Consider the following 21862-nt stretch of genomic DNA (forward strand, 5'->3'; position numbering starts at 1 on the left):
GCCCTGATTGCCTCTCAGTGCTTTGATATTTTCTGAGCTCAGAACCAAAACAAAAGAAAAATGATTGTAATTTGTCCAGAAGGGGGGAAGGCGTTGGCCATCTGTTTTTTTCTTTCATGGCCAGACCTCGAACCTTTGTTCGGAAAACAAAAGCAGGTGGTTTTGGCCAATGGCTGAGAACAATGTAAAGTGCATGAAAACATACTATTTCAGCACCATTTTTGCTGAGCACTCACAGTGTTGCTCTTTGAGTCACAGTAAATGCTCAGCAACAAATTACAGGCTTTCAGTCTACGAAACCAGCACCCACTGACCGCAAATGTGTGTGAAATACATTGATCAGACACCATATCCACAATGATGCAAACACAGACCTGATTTCAGGTTTGGGCAGTTTTTGATGGCAGGTTCTTGGGAAAACCTTTTTGGAGTGACTGAACATTTGGTACTTGGCTAAAGTTAACAAACCACACCTCAGTCATAAGTGAGGTAAAGCTTTAGAGACCTGAAAGCCACCATGAGGAAGAGCAGAGTGAAGAAATTCTCTGAAATTCTCTCTTGGCTGGCATCAGTGATAAATAACTTGTTAAACTCCCCCAAAGGCAAATCAGAGTCCTTGAATACGTCTGGACCTGTACCACACACCAGTTGTGTGATCTGCTTGGGCCGATTCGCATCTGACACACAATGCGTGTTCGTATGTTAAAGCGCACTGCCTTCCATGTGCTTCCTCCACAATCCCGGCTTCACACGTTCATGCAGCTCTAACGTATTTTCTGCTTTTCAGACTTCAACATTCAGAGACGATGGAGTTGAATAAAGACTAAAGCCAAAACCAATTTGTCACTGTAACACCGAGTTAATCCCAACACTTAGTATCAGTTTACTTGTACGAGAACTGCATGCGCTTTCTCAGGTTGCTAATAAGATGGAAGTAATAAGCTCCTGGATGCCGTTTTAGTGTGCCAGTCGTGCGTTATGAAGACACACTGCATCAAGCTTTCACATCCCCGAGTAGCACAGAGTCATCGCTGTCGAGAGCTCCACTTGCAGAGGAAATTTAAAAACTTATAATGCACAGTCAACTAATTAGAAAGATGTACTGTTCTCTGAGCATGAACAAGTATATAGGATAAAGATAGCTCTCAGGGCCTGAGATGCTAAGCCGTAGTGGGATGTGATCATCGTAGTAGACGCTCGTTTCTGGTGAAATCTCCCATCAAGATTCAAAACTATTGTTTAGATCAACAGTTTATCTACAGGAAACTGCCTGGGAGAGATTCAGGGAACGCTTCATTTGGAGTCGGCCTACAGAGAGTTTACAAAGAGTATGTGTAACATTCGATTCAATTCAATTTTATTTGTATGGCGCCAAATCGTAACACACATTATCTCAAGGCGCTTCATGTTTCAATAAGTTATGAGTTGATATTCAACGATGCAGCTGTCTCTTACCGTCACCCTAACCGTCAATGGTTTACTAATTGTTGGTTGAATATTTGAATATACACTGTTGAGCATTAGTGAAATGCTACAAATACTCTGTAACCTCTGTAGTGGACTATTCAAATAAAGTGTAACTGAGATTTATGTAGAGATCCAGTCACTATATACTATTAGTACTATTTTCCTGTCATAATTACACATACTAGTACCTCACTAACCTTGACAAAAACTGTAGAGGAAACAATCAAACAATGTAACAAGTGAAAGCTTTTTGAGCGGTTTTATGTAACCTAGACATTAAATAAATCCCTTACTTTATGTTTTCAGCTCCACATCTACTCAACTTTTGTCCTGCAAATGACTAAATAACAAAAAAAAAAAAAAAAACACAATCTAAAAGTTTTAGACTTGAACTTTTCTTGTGTCCTCTGAGATGTCCCTAAAGCTGTCTCACCTCCATCCATAATTACTGTGGATTTCTTGCAGCTGTGAGGGTCTTTTCCCAGTGTGTGCTGCATTGTCAATCAGTAATCAAGCTAATTCATTCATAAAATGTAAGATCTAAGCATATGTTCCCCTTTCGCTATATGTATACATTAACAAAAACCTCTGACCTCTGCTCATGTTTCATTATATTCAATTTGTCACCTGAGTGTAACGACAGCACATTCCTTAAAACCACAATCAAATTTGTATGTAGTGCTGAATTGGAGCACAGCTTTAGGCTGAACATTGTCGTGGTTGTTGTGAGTCAAGCCCAGCAAAGTGTATCAAATACCGTTGTAAAAGTTGTTGTTGAACTAATCCTTTGCTCAGTGCAGCCAAGGGAAATTGTGTACAAAGTCGTGCTCTCATTTTTCTCTGACAAAAGGCTCTCATGCAAATCTCAGGGTGTTTTGGCCAAACATTGTTGCAGAGAGCTACAAATCCATTAATTCCTGTTGTAGACGGTGCTGTGGGAAGCTGGGATCTCAGCGCAGAATGTGTGAAATGAGGCCTCTGTCTTTTTATGTGCGATAGAGTTTCTCACCTCTCACTGCCATTCAGTGGGATTAGAAGGAGAACCGGTCGGTGGTTACTTGTTTGGCTGCCCCCCCTCCCGCGGAGCCAATTCTCGCTCTCCCAAGACGTATGGCCACTCCAAAGCCTCGGGCTGAAATATAATCTTGAGCTCTGCACAGTAAATTACATGGGATCTCCGGGAAACAATACACCCAGGTACCGCACAGTGGGGAAGGGGTGGAGGGGCGAATGCTCATGAAATAAAGTGGATGGTATGGATTGTAATGGATATACACACAAGGTTTTGACAATTTCAAGCCTGAAACAATATATCAACTGCATCATGTTGGCCTTGAAATGAGAGGACGGATCTTATACTCATGGATCAAGTGGAATTGGTTTATTATCAAGCAGGCTAAGCAAATACTCCTGAAAAATAAAGTTCCTTCTGACGAGAAACCTTTACTGTAGCCAATATAGTTTCAGTCCAGTATGACACAGTAAATCTGCCTGTGGTTAATGACTGTCGATTTTCTTTGACAGTTTGTAATGTAGAGAGCTGTTTGTTTTCTCATAGCCGGTTTGACTCTGGTTTGGCAGCTGTTCTGAAGGCAGGGCCCACCTTGAAGGAGTAAGTTTAAACAAGATTAAATCACAGTTTATTTTACAGTTCTGTTGTCACAAAACTGAAAGCAAGGTTCAACTTCACATACTTGCTTTCAAGCTTTTCTTCTCTTTCCTGTGTAAAAGCAGATTGAAATCAGGCCAGCTGCCCCACACTCCTCAAACTCTGACCTCCTGTGTTTAACCAGCAACTGGTGGTTAAACCAAAACTGCATTTTTAAAGGGACATGATAACACAAATGTTTGTAATGATCTTGATTTTAATATCGTAGACCTGCCGGTTTCCAAAACACTGAGTGTCGATGGGCTCAAAAGGTTTTCTTCAAATAAGTAAAATTTGAGCCTGTCTGCCTGACATCAAGCTAATGCTGGCTAGCATCTAGTGCAGTGCAGTGACCAGCAGCAAGTGTAAATATTCAACTTGAGTCTTGAGTCTTCCAGCTTTTAATTAACATTGTGAAACATTCAATTCCCTTTTCATAATTATGAACTAACTTTAGCTAAACTACTCAGATTCTAATCAAATTAATACCTGCTACAACCCACTTCAACTTGTGATATTGTTGACTTCTTGGTATAGTAGTGCCCTTTAATTTCATCTCTTCACTTGCTAAACAATCACAGTACCTTTGAACGCATCTAAGAGTAGACTCTCTTTTTCTTCATTGGTGGAGGCACATTTATCAATAAATTCAGAGGTGACAAACAGCTATGAGCACTGAGCAGCATCTTTTTTTTCAAATGACTTCCCATGCCCATTCCCTTCCCAAAGGAAGCTTCTGATACCCTTTCAGATAAACAGAGTGTGTTTTTATGGTCCACTATCTTACACCCAGACATCACAGGGAAACAGCATGTAGGGGTTAGCTTCAGAAGGGGGGAGATAAGTAAGAACAAAGTGAGCTGGTCCCATGGTGTCAAAACAAGGCCTCCCATTTCACCCCTATAGATGCCGCGGCCTTGAACCAGATACCAGACACTCTTCAGCTTCAGTGAGATTAGGAACAGAGACTTCTTTAGACAAAACTATCACACGACCTGCCTTGGCACCAGGCATGCTGGGGACGTGTTTCCTCGGTGTTAATATTTGGACAAGAATCTCTGCATTCCACAGATGTCGGAAATTTTGGAAATCCAGAGTTTTCTCAAGGTTAAAGAAAATAATCTCAGTGTTAAGTTTTTCCAAATGCAACTATACCTGGCAAAACATGAGTGTGGTGGCATAGGCCTACGCCATAAGCATCATAACAGACACTAGACATTGCAGTTATTGAAATGCAAATTAGCTTAATTTTCAGCTTTCTGCAAGTATGCAGACTGATGCAGCATGAACCATCGGCTCCTCTGTGAACTTTCCCTTGGCGGTTATTTCCTTTGAAGCTGTACCTCATCTGTCCTCTGCAGGTTCTTGGTATGATTTATAATGCATGAGACCGGTTTGTTGGAATACTACTTTAAAATTGGGTGTGGCTATTAGTCCAAAATCATTTTCAAAACGTACACTGTCAATATAATATACAAGGTGTTTACTTCTGCTGTAAAAAAATAGTATATTGCAATTTTCTGCAAATAATCACAAACGAAACCCAGGAGGGACGTTAGAGACAATGGAGAAAATCATGATTAGATCTTCAAGGCTCAGAATCATTTCATTATGTCTTTTATGCTTATTGTCATCTTACAATACTGCAGTGATCAGAGCCACCAGAAACAAGCATTTAGCTCTTTCATTTCCATCAACAGATGTCTGCATTCATTTAAATTAACATCTGTCAAGTGACAATATTCAGGCATCAACCACATGCTGCTGCTGGCGTTGGAAAACCAAGTAGCACTGACGAATTGTAGCTCAGTTGCAGTGGAACGTGAAATGAAGGTGTAATAGTCTCTGTGGAGGACCGCTCACGTACCAATCTGATCTCAAAATACCCCTTTTTTAAAAAAAATCAAGAAACAACAGTTTTGTATGTGGTTCTCTTTGTGCCTACATGTTGTTTTTTTTTTCAGTCTCCGTGCTCTTTGCATTGCCCCTTCGTTTTCTTAATTTGCTCCTCCTGCAGCTTCAGGTAACCTAGTGTGCCGGTTTAACTCCAGGTGTGGCTGATTAGCCAATCAGTGATGAGTGGTATAAAAGAGACTCATGCCCAGTGCTCGTGTTTGAATACACTAACAGAAGTCACAGGACTGGAAACATTGTGTGTGCAGCCTCAACACCAAAAACAAAGCTCCCAGCTCCCTTCTTCTGAAATCTACAGTCACTACCCAGTTCAAACACAAGCAGTTTGGTTGTGGTTTAATGTGTTAATCAAGGGTATCTTAGTTTGGGTTAGGGAGAAGAGAGCATTTTACAGCTCTAATTATGTGGATGTTGAATTTTGGGGGAAATGTGTATAAAATTATACACAATGGCACAACCAAAAAAAAATTTGAGGTCTTGGCATTGAATATTCCATGATTTCAATGAAGAGCTTGAACCAGACGCTGGAAATGTATAATCTTGCCAGTGTGGAGTACATTTTTTTTTTTTTTTTTTTTTTCCCCCCCAAGGCCTGACAACCTTCAAGCTACTTAAGGGAAAAAAAGGGAAAATGTGTTAAAGGTCTACATCTCTGTCATGTCTATTTCCTTAAATCTACTGCCGCCTCCAGCTGATGTGAGGTTTTATCCAACCAGAATTTCCATGAAGCACACTCACCCACTTACTGTATGTGCGGAGGTACTGTGAATGGGACTTTTGTAGTGTGGGGATTGATGCCTTAGCGTGGGCACTCTCCATGTGATGAATCAAGTTGTTGTTTGGCCAGACGTCTGGAGGATGTGTTCAGGATGTAGATGTAGCTACATTCATTATTTTCATTCATTTTCAGTTTCCTGTACAAGTGTTTAAAATTTAAAAAAAAAAAAAAAAAATATTGCACCTAACCTGTGTAAATTTACATAAGTGGAGTGGTGACAGTGACATTGTAGCAATATGCATCCCTAACCCTTGCAGGGGCAAAGTCAATCATGCTGAGCTTTTAGAGTTATGAGATGTTATTTATGTAAACTTTGAGACACAGATTTGGCTGTTGCCCAATAGCAAGTGGGACAATAAGTCCAAAATAAAACTTTGATACTGGCTCTGTCATGTTGGCTGTATTGCACCATAATGGTTCATATTGCCATTTTTCCCCGGAAAATAAACTTCTCAAAAAATAGGCATGATTTGCAAACTGTTGTGAGACAAGAATCAGTAGTAAATTTAAAAAAAACAAAACAAAATACACTATTATAAACTTTGATATTTTGCACCCTAGCTGGCTGCCTAACTGCCAATTAACCAGTTAGTTAGCTTGGCAGTCTATGGTAGCTTACTAACATGTTTGCAGTTTGTTTGAAAAACAGTGTAAACATGTAGGGTGAAATGGGCGAGATCCTTGGGATGAGGAAAAAAAAAAAAATCTTCTCCTTTTAATGTGAACATAGGAATACAAAAATCTTTTCATCTTTTTAGAAGACACCCTCTGAAGCTAAATGAGGTTGGTTGACTGATAAAATCTCCACTGTTTATCACACGAATGATAAATTAGTATTAGCAACAACCACAAAGCTGGGATTGTAGGTGGGCTATTTGACAAAGGCAAACACCATTGAGCAACATTAGCAACATTAGCATGTAAGCAAAAGTGGCATGTAAACAAACCAAATTGCTCAGACACTGTCCGTCAAGTCAAGAGTTTAAGCATTTAATTAGTGAGGCATGCAGTAATATATCAATGGTATGAGATTAATTTTATGCTATGGCTGAGCACAAACTCTGCTAAACCTTGTGCTACACAATATTACTGGTGTTACAAGGTCATGAGTGAGGATGTCTTTCATGGATCCAGAAAGTCCAGATTTTGTTTCCTCTTCGTCCACTTATTCACTTCTTTCACCTGCCTTCTGCTGGTAAAACTTAAAAATAGGCCTAGTTGGAAAAGGTGTCTATCACTCTATGTTGTAAATTCATGCCTGACACTTTCCACCAATACGCGAGTATGCACAAAACAAAAACAAAAAGGTACAGAAGCACCTCTGGGTTCTCTGGTTTCTCAGCTCTTTGCCTAAAATGGAAATGGAATGTGAAATGGGAAATCGAGGGCTATATTAAAACACAGAAGCTTGTCACGGCAATAAAGATTGGAGTAAAACTGACGTTTTAATGTGAGGCCAGCCTGTGGGTGTGGGTTAACTACCAAGCCAGAACAATGGAGGGTGTTTCCTGTTGGAATCAAAGCACCTCTGCTACCAGCTTCCTCTGATTACTGAACGAGTGTGTCTGCAGTGTTGGTGTTTGGAAACAGCCTGAACGAGGAGTGCAGCCACCACACTTTAATATTGTCCGACACTGCAGAGGTGCTTCACGCTGCCATAGTGATTACATACAGTGGGTGTATGAACGTAAGAGGCAGGTAAGAGGCAGCGGGACCGTCTCAGCATCCAGATGCTTCCACATAAGAGCTGGTAAGGGTCATGAACCTATCAGCTCTCTCTCTGCCTTTGTGCGTAAATCAACAGGTGCTCCCTACGTCCGTCCTGACATCACATCCCAAAGCGCAGCAGCATCAGGCGGCACTCCAGCCAAAGAAAGCAGAGCAAAGACAATGTCAGAGTTAGAGGTGAAAACACACGCGTGGTTCACAGCCTGTAGCGCTTTGATTTCGCAGGGAGAGGGCCAACACTTTTTTTTTTTTTTTTTAGTTGGTTGAATTACACATAGCATGTGGCCCCCTCCTTATTTTCACTGTTTTTCTGAAATTAGTCTCAAACTGTAGACTGCAAACTGGGTGCATAATTACTGGTAAGGGATCCTGTTCCACAGTCTTCAACTGACAATAGTAGAGAATAGACATCCCATTACCTGGTGTGTTACCAAATTATTGTTTAAAAAAAAAAATTGCCTCGACCAGAGAAATTTTGAGACTAATTTCTTCTTTTTTTTTTTTTTTCTATAGGTGTTTATTTGACTCTACTCTAGAAGTCATTATTTAATTGCAATACAGTCTATAAAGTATGTATCTCTCCTGTTTTGGTGACAGTTTGACTGAAAAGATATAATCAACATGATGAGAGTGACAGAAGTTTAAGCAGCAGTTTCATTTCTGTCTATGTTGTACTGAAGGTAGTGTTTTATCACAGTGTACCAGAATGAGGCAGCTATGAATAATTCCCACAACACAATTCAGTCATAACTGAATTCTGGTAAAAGTGAATCCAGACTTCGGAGCGTGGTCCTCTCTGCCAGGATGTGCCTTTTTAAGATTAATCTGTTTACTAGTCACGTTATCAGAGTGGGCGATTACGTTCCAGTCTTAATTCTTCTCGCTCTCATTGTGTCAAACGGGTTTCAGGGGACTATGAGAAGATTTTCTGGCAACAGGAAAGGGTTATGTTTTAAAGCTATTGTTCCACCAGCAGGCAGCTGGCTCGTATTGTTCTACTGTCAAGGGAGTCTGACATTGTCAATCCAGTGTTTAAATTCCTCCTTTGTGTTCTGTACGGGCAGGCAGAGGAAGTGTTTACGTCTCCCGGACAGTTGGCTTTGTCCACCGTCGGTGGTGTTTCTCTCTTTTCCAGATCTATTTATCCTTATTCTCTAACCCTCTGACACTTCTGTTGTGCAGTTTCTAAAATTAAATTGAATCAATAATCAACTACTCAAAGGCCATTGAGACTCATATTTACAGGCACATTAATACAAATGAATCTATTATGACGAAGGAGTTCTTGAATTGTACGTATGAAAAACATAAAAAGCCATGCATGTAGTAATTGCTGTTTACTGTTGGCAGCCACCAATTTTGTGGAGCAATCAGCTTTTTTTTTTTTTTTTTTTTTTTTTTTTTTGATGATGCTTCATGAAAATGGCCCTCTTGTTTGTTTTACTGTCTGCAGGGGGGTTCATCTCCACTGTGAAATGGCTTTGGCAAAGTGGTTATTAAGACGAGAGATTTTGACTGAAGTCCAAGGGAGGAGATGCTCAGACAGGAACAATGGTGATGTCATTTGTCCTGCAGGGGGTGATGTTTACAGCAGACTGTTTCCCTGGAGAGAGAGAGAGCTAATGTGCTGGTCAGAGCTAATGGAAACACTGAGGACATCACTGCATTTAAACCCCACATTCCTGCAAAGAGAATAACCAGGAAGGCAGAAATGATTTTTGCCAGATGTCAGGGTCCTGAGGGTCATGAAAGTCAATTAACACAATGACAGAATAGGCTATAAAGTATTTTTGGATTGGATGGCCCTGCTAACTTTATTTTCCCCTTGGTAATGTGGCTCATGTCTGTCATTGCTATTGTGTTTCAGCACCATTTTAACTGACATCAGCTGTCATTCAAACTGAGGGCAGAACGGTGACATGATGTTTTTGAAGACTGAAAGCAGACAAGTCAAATAATGAAACTATATCACTGTCTGTGCAACAGGGGGAATTTTAGCAATGCCAGTGGTGTGGCTCTATGGATGGCAATATTGGTTGGGTAGGTGGGCCATTACATTTTCTATGGACCTTGATAGTCTCCAAAGGATGAATCCTACTGGCTTTGACTATTTTTACTTAGCCACATTATTAGACCAAGATTTTTAAGTTATTACTTTGATTTATGACCAAATACCTTAACAGACTTTAAATAAATTCAACAGTAGCCCAAAAGAGGAACTGGGAAAGAGGACACCAGCCACATGATGGCCATTAAATCTGCACCTTGTTGCACCTCTTTGTGCTTAATCTCCACTCTGAGCTGCCTGTCTTTCATATGCGATTTCCCCTTTGAGGTAATTTGATTCCATGTTGTTCTAAGGTAATGTACAGTCCAGCCCATTGTGTCAAAGAAAAATGTCCCCTGCCTGTTGCAGGAAATGGCTGACTGAAACAAGTGATCATAAAAGTGGGGGATTTTACCCTGTTCTCTTTCCTCCACAACCAACTCCTGCAGCTACTGTACCCCCCCCCCATCAGAGTGAGATTAAGCTGAAAACAGCTGCAAACACACTGACAGACACAGGATATAGATCAGGGATGCAAAGGGCAAAGGTCATCTGGAAATCATATCTGCGTGGTCTTTTCAGACATTACATTAACTTTCTGTAATTGTCATTTGGGATCATGTCTATTTGGGGCAATGTCAGTATATGGTTAGAATAGCAACCTGCACCATGGTGGTAATGAATTTTGGTGTGTGGGATAGGTGGTCTCATAATTTCCATGAAGCTGTCCACTAACTGGTGGCTATACGTATATGTCACACTTTTAAAAAATGTGGTGATGTATGTTGTTTTTAGGTTAAATGCACTGGGAGCGAATTCTTTTTGTAAACGAACCATATCTACTTATTTATTTATTTATTTAATTATTAATCATTTATTATTATTATTATTATTATTATTATTATTATTATTATTATTATTATTATTATTATTATTATTATTAAATTTATTTATTCATCTTAATGCCCAAAAAACATTGACAAAAGTGTGTGCAAGGGACTGTGTGGTTCTTTGGACAAAGTTCAAATGTTTTTGACCTAATCTGTAAAATTGAAGACCAAGACATTAAAACCAACATCAACCTAGATTATAACCAAGAAAAACCTTATCCAACAACAACCAAAACCACAAACCGTTTGTTATACAGTGCCTTTCATATCAACTACAGAACATAATTTTATTGTACTCTCTGTCAGATGACAGAAATAATTTACTCTTGAAATTTTCAGATTTACAAGTTATAGTTTGAATTTGGTCCAGGTCCAACTGCCTTCAAGACATTTATATAATGTACATTACAGACAAAGAGCAGCACTGTCCATGACATAAGGATGATGCTGAAGCATGTAATCACTAATCTGATTCATGCCAGACTGTGGAGACATGAACTGACCTGTATAATGTCATGTAAGACCAGTTTAAAGGTTAACGGTTCATTCTTCCTGCATGGTGCGTGCACACAGTCTGTGCTATCAGTTCTTTTTCTAACAACACAACCTTCACAGATCACAATAATCTCTCCCATTAAATATAAATCATTCAAGTTACAACAAGTTTGTTTTTTTTTTTTTTTTTTGTTATTGTCTGAGTTGCGATTTTCATATCAGTGCTGCATGAGAGCTTTACTTCCTGTCAGTCACCTGACAACCACAGGAAGGAAGCCAAACCTTTCATATGCAGCATATTTTTTTAGTCTGAGATTTAAAATTGCAGTGTAAGGCCAGTTTCAGAAATGTGTTTGTGAACCAACAAGTAAGCATGAAGCTTCAACGGTGCATTCAGTGCTCAGTACATTACACTCCTGACTTGAAGATACAGGGCGGAGCAGTGTATCAGTGGTCCACAGTATTTTCCATGATACTTCCAAGTAAAACACATGACCACAGTAGCTCTGTACTTCATTTTCTGTGGAAATGGTTCAATAATAAAATACCACTCTCTGCATAGGCTATGCTGTATTGATTTCCAGTGCCCCCTCTCCATACAACCTAGAGAGCCAGTCTCCATTGTGAGTGCTAACCGCTTTCTTTGCATAAACATGCCACTTCCCTCACTTCCTGTACCACCTGCTACAGGCCTCAATAAAAGTCTGAAGTTTGTTTTTCTTTTCTTGCTTCCAAAAAAAAATAAATATGCACAGAATGTTTGCAAAGTCTGATGCACTTTGTGCAAATTTTTAGCAGGGATACAAAGACACAGAATCCCTCTCTTGAGTTTTTCTGATCTCATTCCCTTACTGAGGCAAACAAATCTTACTGATTTTTGGCAAGTAGAGTTTCATAGAAAATATGCATATTTTTATTCCCTAAACATGTCTTTTTAAAAATATTTTTGTACAATGGAGAGAAACTTAAATTGTGTTGCAAGTCTGGCACTGTGCCATTGCACACTGTTGCACCATTTATCCTCTTCTGCAGTAGGTGTGGTGAAAATTCTAATTAAAGTTTTTCTTGTGATTAAAGCACAGAATTAACAAAACATGGAAGTAATGAATACTTTCACTAATGACAACATTATACCCAGGAATTGTAAAAGATGAATAGTAAATGTTTATCCCATAAACTGTATGTTAAAAAAAAAATGGATGTAGAATCTGGGTCTGAAAAGTGCAGCCAATGCTGAAGTGCCTTAAACCTGCATTCTATCGAATGACCATCAGGGGGCGACACCACTGGTTGCAAAAAGAAGTCAGATTGTATTGAAGTCTATAGGGAAATTTACCTACTTCTCATTTGATTTATTACCTCAGTAAATGTTTTCCTAATAAATTCATGGTCTCAATCTCTACTTTCAAGTCTTTTTCAATACCACATGATCTTCATTTTTTAAATGATGGTCCCATTTAGAGGAAAATAGACCATAAAGCAGGGTATGCATTAGGGCGTGGCTACCCTGTGATTGACAGACTGCACCATACACAGCTCCCTGTCTGACAATCATGATAGAATACAGAGCAGGTCAGATCCACCCCTCAGCTCCACCTTCTCATTCAAAAATGTTTTTTTTCTGTTTTCAAAAAACCAGGGAGAGGGTGGATGGGTCAACAAAACACAGGTTTTTCATACAGCAGAAATCTGTTCATTTCCTAAAGGTTGTGTAACCAATAGTTGTGGTTATTTCACTTACCCATGATATTTATTGTAACCACAAGGCCTAACCTTAACAAACACACAGTTAAGGTTGTTGAACAAAGTACTTTTTTAAAACCAAATCACTCAAGACTTATAGTTTTAGTGCTAGTGCATTAGCATGAATTGACGAGAACTCCATTTTAAATCTGTTGCACAGAAGTGTTTGGTCTTCCAGGTTTTCAAGCTACTTGGGTAAAATAGTGAAAACGATAAGTTTAAACCTTTTCCAAGTAATAGATAAAACTTTACTACTTTCTGACATTCATTGCATTTTCCCACAGATTGTGCACTACTCTAGATAATAACAAACCATAAAAACAACTGTGTGCAAACACTTTTGAGCTGGGGTCTGCAGCCAACTCACTTGGTATCTTTCACACTCCTCCTACAAGGTTTTATCTGCTGCTCTGAAAATCTTTTCTGACAGGAAACATTACAGGAAACCACAACCCAGGAGCAACTGGAAAAGAAACCCCAGCCCACCAGGCCAGGCCAGGCCCTGCTCTGTCATACATCCAGACAGAGGAATGCTGCTCTGTTTGTGTCAGGGTCAACACGTCAATCGCTGCTGTAAATCCAATGTCAAAGAGGTCGAAAAGTAGAGCGTGTAATACAATCAGATTGTCTGAACTTGACTGTTAAGCAAATTATATTTGTGAAAAACTCATTTTAGAAAATATTACATCTTTATGAGAAACAGGACTCTATTTATTTAAAAAAAAAAAAAAAAAAAAAAATGATCTTCAGATTTACAAAGGGGAGAAACTTTGGCTCCAGTGAATGTAACAGGAAGCATGGTTGCCAAGCTTTTTCCTTTGGGACTTCTGCACCTTATAAAACACACAGATGGAGACTTATTGCCAAGGAGCTGAGTGTGCTTTCAGTTACCACGGCAACAAGCAGTGAAAGACAGTGGCTGTGGGTTGCGGGTTGTAAAAAGGTGTGTGTGTGTGTGTGTGTGTGTGTGTGTGTGTGTGTGTGTGTCTGTGTGTGTGTGTGTATACAGTACATACTGTATGTGCAGGTTCATTGGGCTCTCAGGAAATTGTTCTCCCAATCATATTAATCTCTCAAATTCACTGGGGTCTTCAAAGTGCCAAACCCCTGGAGGGGGGAGTATGTTTGGATTAATGTTGTCATCCACCTTCGACATGGCACAGGAAACAAGAGAGCCTCTTGCCCGCGCCATCAAAGGCACAGCAGATCTAACGCACAGCATTTCAGTCATCAGTAGTCTGCCACTTTAAATCTTCTGTGAGCCGAGATTTCTCTTCAAAGTCTCCTTTCTCCCTGAGAGATGCTATGAGAGAAAATCTACATCCAAAGACACACAGACCATTTTACTGGCCTTCATCTCCTCGCGCCTCGACTACTGCAAACAGCCTCTTTACACATCTCAGCCAAAAATCTTTTAATCACCTCCAAAGTGCTGGTACTGAACTGGGCTGCCAGACTTTCCAGGATCAAAGAGAAGTGACCACATCTTGGCTGTTTTAGCCCAGTGTGTTTAGAATTGATTTGTCAGATCTTACTGTTTACTTTTATGGCTGTTCACGGCCTTGCTCCATGTTATTTATCTGACCTCTTGGTCGCGTACGAGCCAGTGTGTAGCCTGAGACACTCGGGCAGAGGTCTTTTATCTGGAGGTGACAGAGCATTTGCAGTCAAAGCCCTGAAGCTATGGAAAGAGCTGCCTGAGGAAATGTCCGCAGAGGCAGGGACCTGTTTTTAATCTCTTCTTAAACAAACTTTTATCTGAGAGTTTTAGACTTTTATTAGTGACACTTTCATTGGTTTCATTTATTGAATTTTAATATAACTTTATGGGAAACTGTTTTTATTATCTGCTCGTTTTGAAGTTGTTGCCTTCTGTGAATCACTTTGTAACATGGGTTTAGGAAAGTGCTCTATAAATAAAGATTACTATCATTATTATCTCAGTGTTGCTATGCACACGATGACAAGAAATGCTTGTAGCATTTTTATGGCCAAATTGCTCTGTTTTTTCCTTTTCTTTTTTTTGCTGTATCTTATTTCCTAGAATAGTCTCTGTGTACCAATGTAGCTGTAGGAATATGACAGATGTCCAGAAGAGGAACGTGAAGGAGAAAAATACAGTCAATTCATAAATGAAGGATGAAGGTGACGACTTTATTTATATCGCATCTTTCATACTTAAAGGTAGCTTCAAGTTCAAAAGGCAGATTAAAACACATGCAAATACAAATAAAACCAGCAAATGGTAAGAACAGATGACAACAGAATATGTGAAAGGTGGCAATAAAACAACAAAGAAATGATAAAATATGTAAAAGATAAGAATAAAAAAGGAAGAGTGACTGTTTAGAGCAATGTTGAATAAACAGATGTTCAGAGTTGCATCTCTTCATGCAGAGGCATATCTTTATGGAATGACATGGTTTTGGTTCATAGTTAAAAAATACAAAAAACTGAGCTGCCAATTTTCTTATTCGTGATAGTTGTTGTTGTGTTTTTTTTTTGTTTGTTTCTTTTTAAGCAGAGGATCTAAGAGGCCATGAAGGTCATTTGTAATGTAGGCTGGTGTCAAACCATTAGGGCCTGTAAACAGTAAAAACCTACTTTTATAAACAATCCTAAAATATGCTCTGAGGTCGGTGAAGATTCGCTAAAACTGGAATCATATGTTTCATCTTTCTTATTCTAAAAGCCTGGCGGCTGAATCCTGAATAAACTGGATTACTTAGGACTGGTGAAAGGAGCATTACAGTATCTCAACAGCAAGCTGAGATAGGAACAAATGTCCTGCAATTGAAAGTGAAAGAAAGCTGCTTCTGTCACTATACCCACTACATCTTAAAAAAGAACATAAGCATGAGTATAAAAACAGGGCTAGTTACATTTTTCCAAACAGATACTTTACTACATAATTTATTGTGTGTGTGTGTGTGTGTGTGTGTGTGTGTGTGTGTGTGTGTGTGTGTGTGTGTGTGTGTGTGTGTGTGTGTGTGTGTGTGTGTGTGTGTGTGTGTGTGTGTGTGTGTGTGTATGTATATGTGTGTATATATATACATAACACTTTCATCAATATACATTTTCTGATACCTTACTGTGAGAAATGTAAACAGTTTTCTACTTATCCCTGGTTTTAAAAAATTGTAAAACTTAACTTGCTGTACAACAACTTTCTCTAAAGAACATGCTTTAAAATGAACCAGGTCAGGAAGTATCTGATCATAGAGGAGACAAATCTGAGCGAGCATTCAGTGCCGTCTCCTGACAGTTTTCTATACCTGGTCCAATGGACACAATTTAGCTGGGACCACAGATGTGTTGAGGTTTGATCCCCAGCCCTGCATAAATTTGGATCAAAAGATGCCCATGCACGCATGAATACTTCATAAAAGGTATTAAGATTAATAACAGTCAATGATTAGGGGACTATAGTTTGCCCAAGGAAGTCAAGTGATTAATGAAGCTCCTTTTGTTGGAAAATTGTTTTAAAAAGAGGTAAAATTACTTAATACTGTATAATATACAGTGGATCTTGAGGGGGGGGCTATTTGTCTTTTTGAAGATCTGCTCTTTAAATGTATATCCAGGAGACAGACCTAATTTATGGCAGTAATCTTATTAGCTAGATTAACCTGACTCAAGTCCAAATTACAAAGTGAGGCTATAATATCAAACCAAGATAAATCTAATGGAACCTGCTGTGATGAGTTTACTCCAGTTTTCATCATAAGAGGAAATTCATTTGAGAGGAAAAGAGACTGTTTCTGTTGAGATGCTGAAGCATCTACATTGGTTTTTATTTCCCCTATGGAGATCAAAATCCAATTTCAACCAGACTCCACAATTTACGTCATAGAAATGTGCTTCAGCAGGAAACAGAAAGGTTACATGTGTAATCTATATGTGTCTAACAGTTCATTTTCTGGCCTCTTTCTACAGTGTGTTGGATTGTGACCCCCCCCCCCCCGTGCCTTTGCAGAATTTTACATAGCGTGGTCACAACTCACCACACAATTACACACTGTGGAAAACCACATGAAAATGGGCCTAATCAGGAATCCCACACTCTCCAGGAGTGAGGATGAGAACGGAGAGAACCGCAGAGGAAGGGCTTAGTGTCGAGGTCGTGCAGCAGAGGTGAAGCTACATAAATGAATTCCATGTTTACTTAAGCAGCTAATCAGAGTTCCACAGTCAGGCAATCAGGGAGGTGGGAGGTAACCTGGCCCTCTTCTTCCTCATGGCAGCAACGCTCATCATCTATCATCTTCATGTTGCCTGCAGTGTATGAAATGGATTTGAAGAAAGTAGCTGTGTGTCATGTGAACGTGAAAGAGGATGGATTTTGTAGACCGCTGTATGAGTCATTTCATGCCCTGCATTGTTTTGGATTAATATTCTTGGTTTATTTTCTTACTCATTTCATTTTGGGCTGAATAAATAAAAATGGTAAAGTGAAATGGAATCTTTTTTTAATGTGATGCACTCTGACTCTCTAAAGTTGAAGAACTTACAAGAGACAGGCACAAAGCTGGAGGACTCACAAAAGAAAGACACAAAAAAGGTCAAAATGCAGCAGAGGTTGAGATCTTCTGAACCTTAGTCCAAAATATTTAATAAAAAATGGTATCACACTTCCCATTATGCAACCCATAATGTGTATTTTACTTCCTGCAAAATGCTGATGTCTTTCAATCTCCAGACTCAAGAACCCCATAGAATTAAAGGTCCCATATTGTATGAAGTGAGATTTCCATGTCTTTTTTTATTATAAAGCAGGTCTAGGATCTATATTAATACTGTGAAAATATCAAAGTGCTCAGTCCACAGAGAAACGCATTCAGACTGTATTCAGAAATTGAGCCTTAAAACGAGCTGTCAGGACTTCTGTAACTTTGTAATGTCACAACAAGGCCCACCTAGACCCACCATCCACCCTTGCAAGATTTGGTTTCTCTGAGTGTTTACCTGAAATCTGCTATATTTTTTTTTTTTTTTTTTTTTTTTTTGATCACCCAGAAGGCTCAGATCCTCTCTTCTGATTGGCTGGCTGACCTTCTCCAGAGAGAAGCCTGAGAGAGGAGATGCAGAACTACTTTGAGATGGTTTTTGTTTCTGAAAATGCACAAATATCAATTATCAATGTCAAGACTTTTAAAAACAGAAAACAGAAAAGTGTAAAATTGAGGACCTTTAACAAAGCTCCTCTGAAGCCACACAATACATTATATGATGACTTTTTTCACAGGCTGCCAAGTCCTCCTCATGACGAATCAAGTGAATTTGATCTGTGTAAAATCTGCATTAAGAATCTCTGAATGCTGACTCTGAGTCATAGGTATAATTTGATAGAGAGACAGGGAGACTTAAATCTTTTTTAAATTAATGTGTCCATGCAAAACAGTGTAAACACAGGATGTTCTCAATATCTAATTCAATGTTAAAACTCCTGAGCCAAAACTACCAGGCTCAGGAGGTGGAGCGATCGTCTTGTATGTGGAAGTTTCCTGGTTCGATTACTGGCTCTGTTTTTAAAATACTTTTTAAAACTTAATTTTGTTTTCATTTCTTGATTTGTATTTCAATGTCTTCCTGTGCCTTGTCTTTTATAACTAATTGCCCTTATGGGGAAAATAAAGTAATAGATTTTTTTCCCTGTGATCCACCCAGGCATCCTGGCGCCTTTTTTATTTGTTTTTTTTAGCCTTGGCATTTATAATTCATGTAACCTTGTTAAATGTCTTACCTAAAATAGTGATAACATTGATAGAGTGACCTTTAAAGATCAACAAGGCTAAATAACCTATAACCTTGCAGGAGATGACACCATCAAGTGGGATAGAGTACCAGGAAAATCCATACAAACGACTCCTTGTGTATCACAACATAAATAATAAAATAAGCATTTTAATGCTGCCTTCAAATGGTTGGTATGTCTTTAGTAAGAATAAAGGTATTTATCAGATTGACTTTATTCAAAAAACAAAGCAGAATAAAAAAAGAAAAAGTATCCTTCCTTGCTTTGTTTTGGTCTGAACAGATGCAGATCTTCTGTCTCCGTCTCCGCTGCCTGACTATCCGTCTGTCTCAGTGGCGACAAGTGTCTGCACCTTGCTGTAATGAAAGGCTGAGTGACGGAGGAGTGAGCAGCATCAGAGAACACCTGTAGAAAAGCAAACAGCCTCATCCAGGACAGCAGCGCTAATAAAGAGGAAAATTAACAGCCATGCCAAAATAAAATGTCTTTACTGGAGCTGGCAGGGAGGGAGGTGGTGAGAGGATGAAAGACAGCATTTGATGTGTGTGTGTGTGTGTGTGTGTGTGTGTGTGTGTGTGTGTGCACATAAAGCATTCATTATGATACTGAATTTACTTTTAATTGGTGAAAACATTATGTATGTTAGCAACCACACTACTCCAGATTATATTGCTAAAATTTCCCATCTATAAAACAGCAGCCAGCAGGTTTCCCACAATCTACAACACACAGACACACACCTACACACAACCCCTTTTGCTCTCCTGTGTCTTCCCTGGCAGCAGGGACACTTTATTGCTCCTTGGGTTCCTTTTATCAAATGATTCATGATCTTGGACTGCATGGCACTCCAAATGTGCTTTGATTGAGGAAATTAAGCCCAAGGCCGTTCAACTACTTTGACAAGTAACAACTAGTCCGCAGGTCGCGCCCTGATGTGACTGCAGCTGGCTGATGGGACTGTTGCAGGGCGACCGCGTGACCATCATTAAATGTGACAAGATAATTTTGATGTGTTTTAATGTGCTATTCCATCCCAACTCATGCTCCAAATGTACATTATTAGAATTATTATGCTGAGTTTTGATAATATTGTGAATATCGATGCAACAAGGAGTGGAAAGATTTTTTTACATTTTTGCTTTCGGCGCTTTCAAACTGAGTTGACTGTGGGGCGTGTTGTTGGAACGCCAGCGAACAGACGCAGTACTTTGGCACATTCACAAGATGATGTATGTTTCCCCAGAAAAACATAACGTGTGAAGGCAAAGAGAAAATGTTTGCAGGCTTCTGAGGAACCATGTGACTGCACGACGAGCCCGCTGAACACACAGCACGGTGACAGTTTAGAGTTTGTTTGCTTCAGCTGATGAGTCACCGGGCCCCAGAGATTTGCAAATGACAGTGTTTTCCTGCTCCTATCATACAGTGGTCAGTGGTTCTCCAAATAACGTTCAGCTTCTGCGTCGCCTGAATGTGTTTGATTCATATTGTGTCACCAGAGTTAAAAGAGCGACTGATAAAACAAATGAGATTTCAGCTTGAGTCTCAAATAATGGATCTTTCTTCACTAATCAAAGCTTGAAAATTGCTTTTTTGAACTTTCAAATGTGAAAGTTGTTTTTTTTTTTTTTTTTTTAAATGGTATTCAAATGTTGGAGCCAAATGTGCTTGTGGGAAAATTTAATATCAGGTGTTTAATGTGCTTTTTTGCACCTGAGAGTGCTTGTGGGGGGATGTGGGAAAAAAAGTGAAGCAAACTGTTAATCTACTCAATTGCCCTCCCAAGAGAGATGATATGCATCTCGATAAACACAGGCATAAAATGACTCTAATTAAGCTTTATCATATCTTTAAACTAACAGTTTCCTTTAGTTTGGACTAAGACAAAACATTCATAGAGTTAGGCAAAATATTTTCTTTTTTCAGTACTGTCGAGCTGATAAATATCCTCTCGTAGTGCAATATGTGGCCATATGTTGACATGTGATCATTTCCAATTCTGTTTTGTTGCTCACTGATGGTGAAAGCTATGAAACAAGATCAAACACAACATAGCCACAACAGTCTTTATGTACAGCACCCTGTCTGTGCAAAAAAATAAAACGTGGGATCAAAAAAGGTTGAAAATAATGCCAGAAGGCCAAAAATATCTTTTTAAATTTGTCAATATCATGCAAGAGTATGCTTCATATATCAGGTCTGAATTAGAGCTGAATGATACGAAAAAAAATCATGATTATTTTGACAGATATTGCAATTGTGATGTAAGCCACAATTTATGTAGGAATGGTCATTTTTCATTTAACTTTCAATGAAAAAAATATAAATTATTATTTTTGTAGGCATCTCTTTAGCAGCACTATACATTTAGATTAGATTTTTAAAAGGTGTGTTGTGACACATTTTTCCTTTTTTTTATGAAAAAAAAAACCTACTCTACATCATCATCTAAGATATTTTTCTGGCTATACTATTTCAAAAATGATCACAATGTTCATGTTCAGCACTGGACCCGCAGCCGATTACAAATAATGGTTTTCTCAAACTGCCCATTCGTTATAACTGGGAGGGCTGAACAAAGACAGGTATGCAGTCCGCCTAATTGTCATTTTGGTCCATATAATCACTGTTGTTGGTAAACACACGCTTGTGAGCTGGTAAGTCTTTGAATTGCTGATCTGTGGCAGAGAGAAAGAGGTAAACATCAGCTAGGTCTGCAGCCTCCTTGAAACCAGGAAGTGAATTCATACAGCAGCAGGGAAACACACCAACTGTTTCTTCTCTTTTTTTAATTCTAAGAGTGATTTGTAAACGCTATATATTTCTTTATGGGAAAATAATGTGTTTTTTAAAGTTTTCATTCAGAGCTCCAGACTATTCCACAGACTCTCCAGCACTGAAGTGGAGAGTTTCATTGTTCTGCTTTAAGAACAGTTTCTAAGGCTTTTACATTCTGCCAAGACCTGGAAATTTATACCCTGTGCTTTGTTAAACCTCTTTCGCTGCCTCAGCTGCCTTTAGACACCTTCTTTAGTCACTTTAGTCATTTCCACCCTTATGAGTAACATTTCTCTTTTCTGTGACCAGATTTTCTTCTTGAAAAGTAACTTCCCAACACTTACACACACATGGTGTGGGCACTTTCTTCCTGTTTGGAGAACAATATTTCACAGTTTTTAAGAGTCTTAGTGTTTCTGCCAGATTCATATTCTTGACAGGTTGGGAGAAGCATAGGGAAGCTTTTTTTTTTTTTTTTTTTTTTTAAAAAAGGACAAAACAAAACAAAGTCATCTCGTTATTTTATTGATGGATATGCTGAGGCGCCTGCTGCTCCCAAATGGCAGCAAATAAATAATAAAGTTATTTTGACTCTGGTTTTTCAAGAGAAAGGACC

This window comes from Trachinotus anak, unplaced genomic scaffold (assembly GCF_046630095.1).
Source record: "Trachinotus anak isolate AG129_WGS33_773 ecotype Australia unplaced genomic scaffold, CSIRO_AGI_Tana_v1 ptg000002l, whole genome shotgun sequence".
NCBI lineage: Eukaryota > Metazoa > Chordata > Actinopteri > Carangiformes > Carangidae > Trachinotus > Trachinotus anak.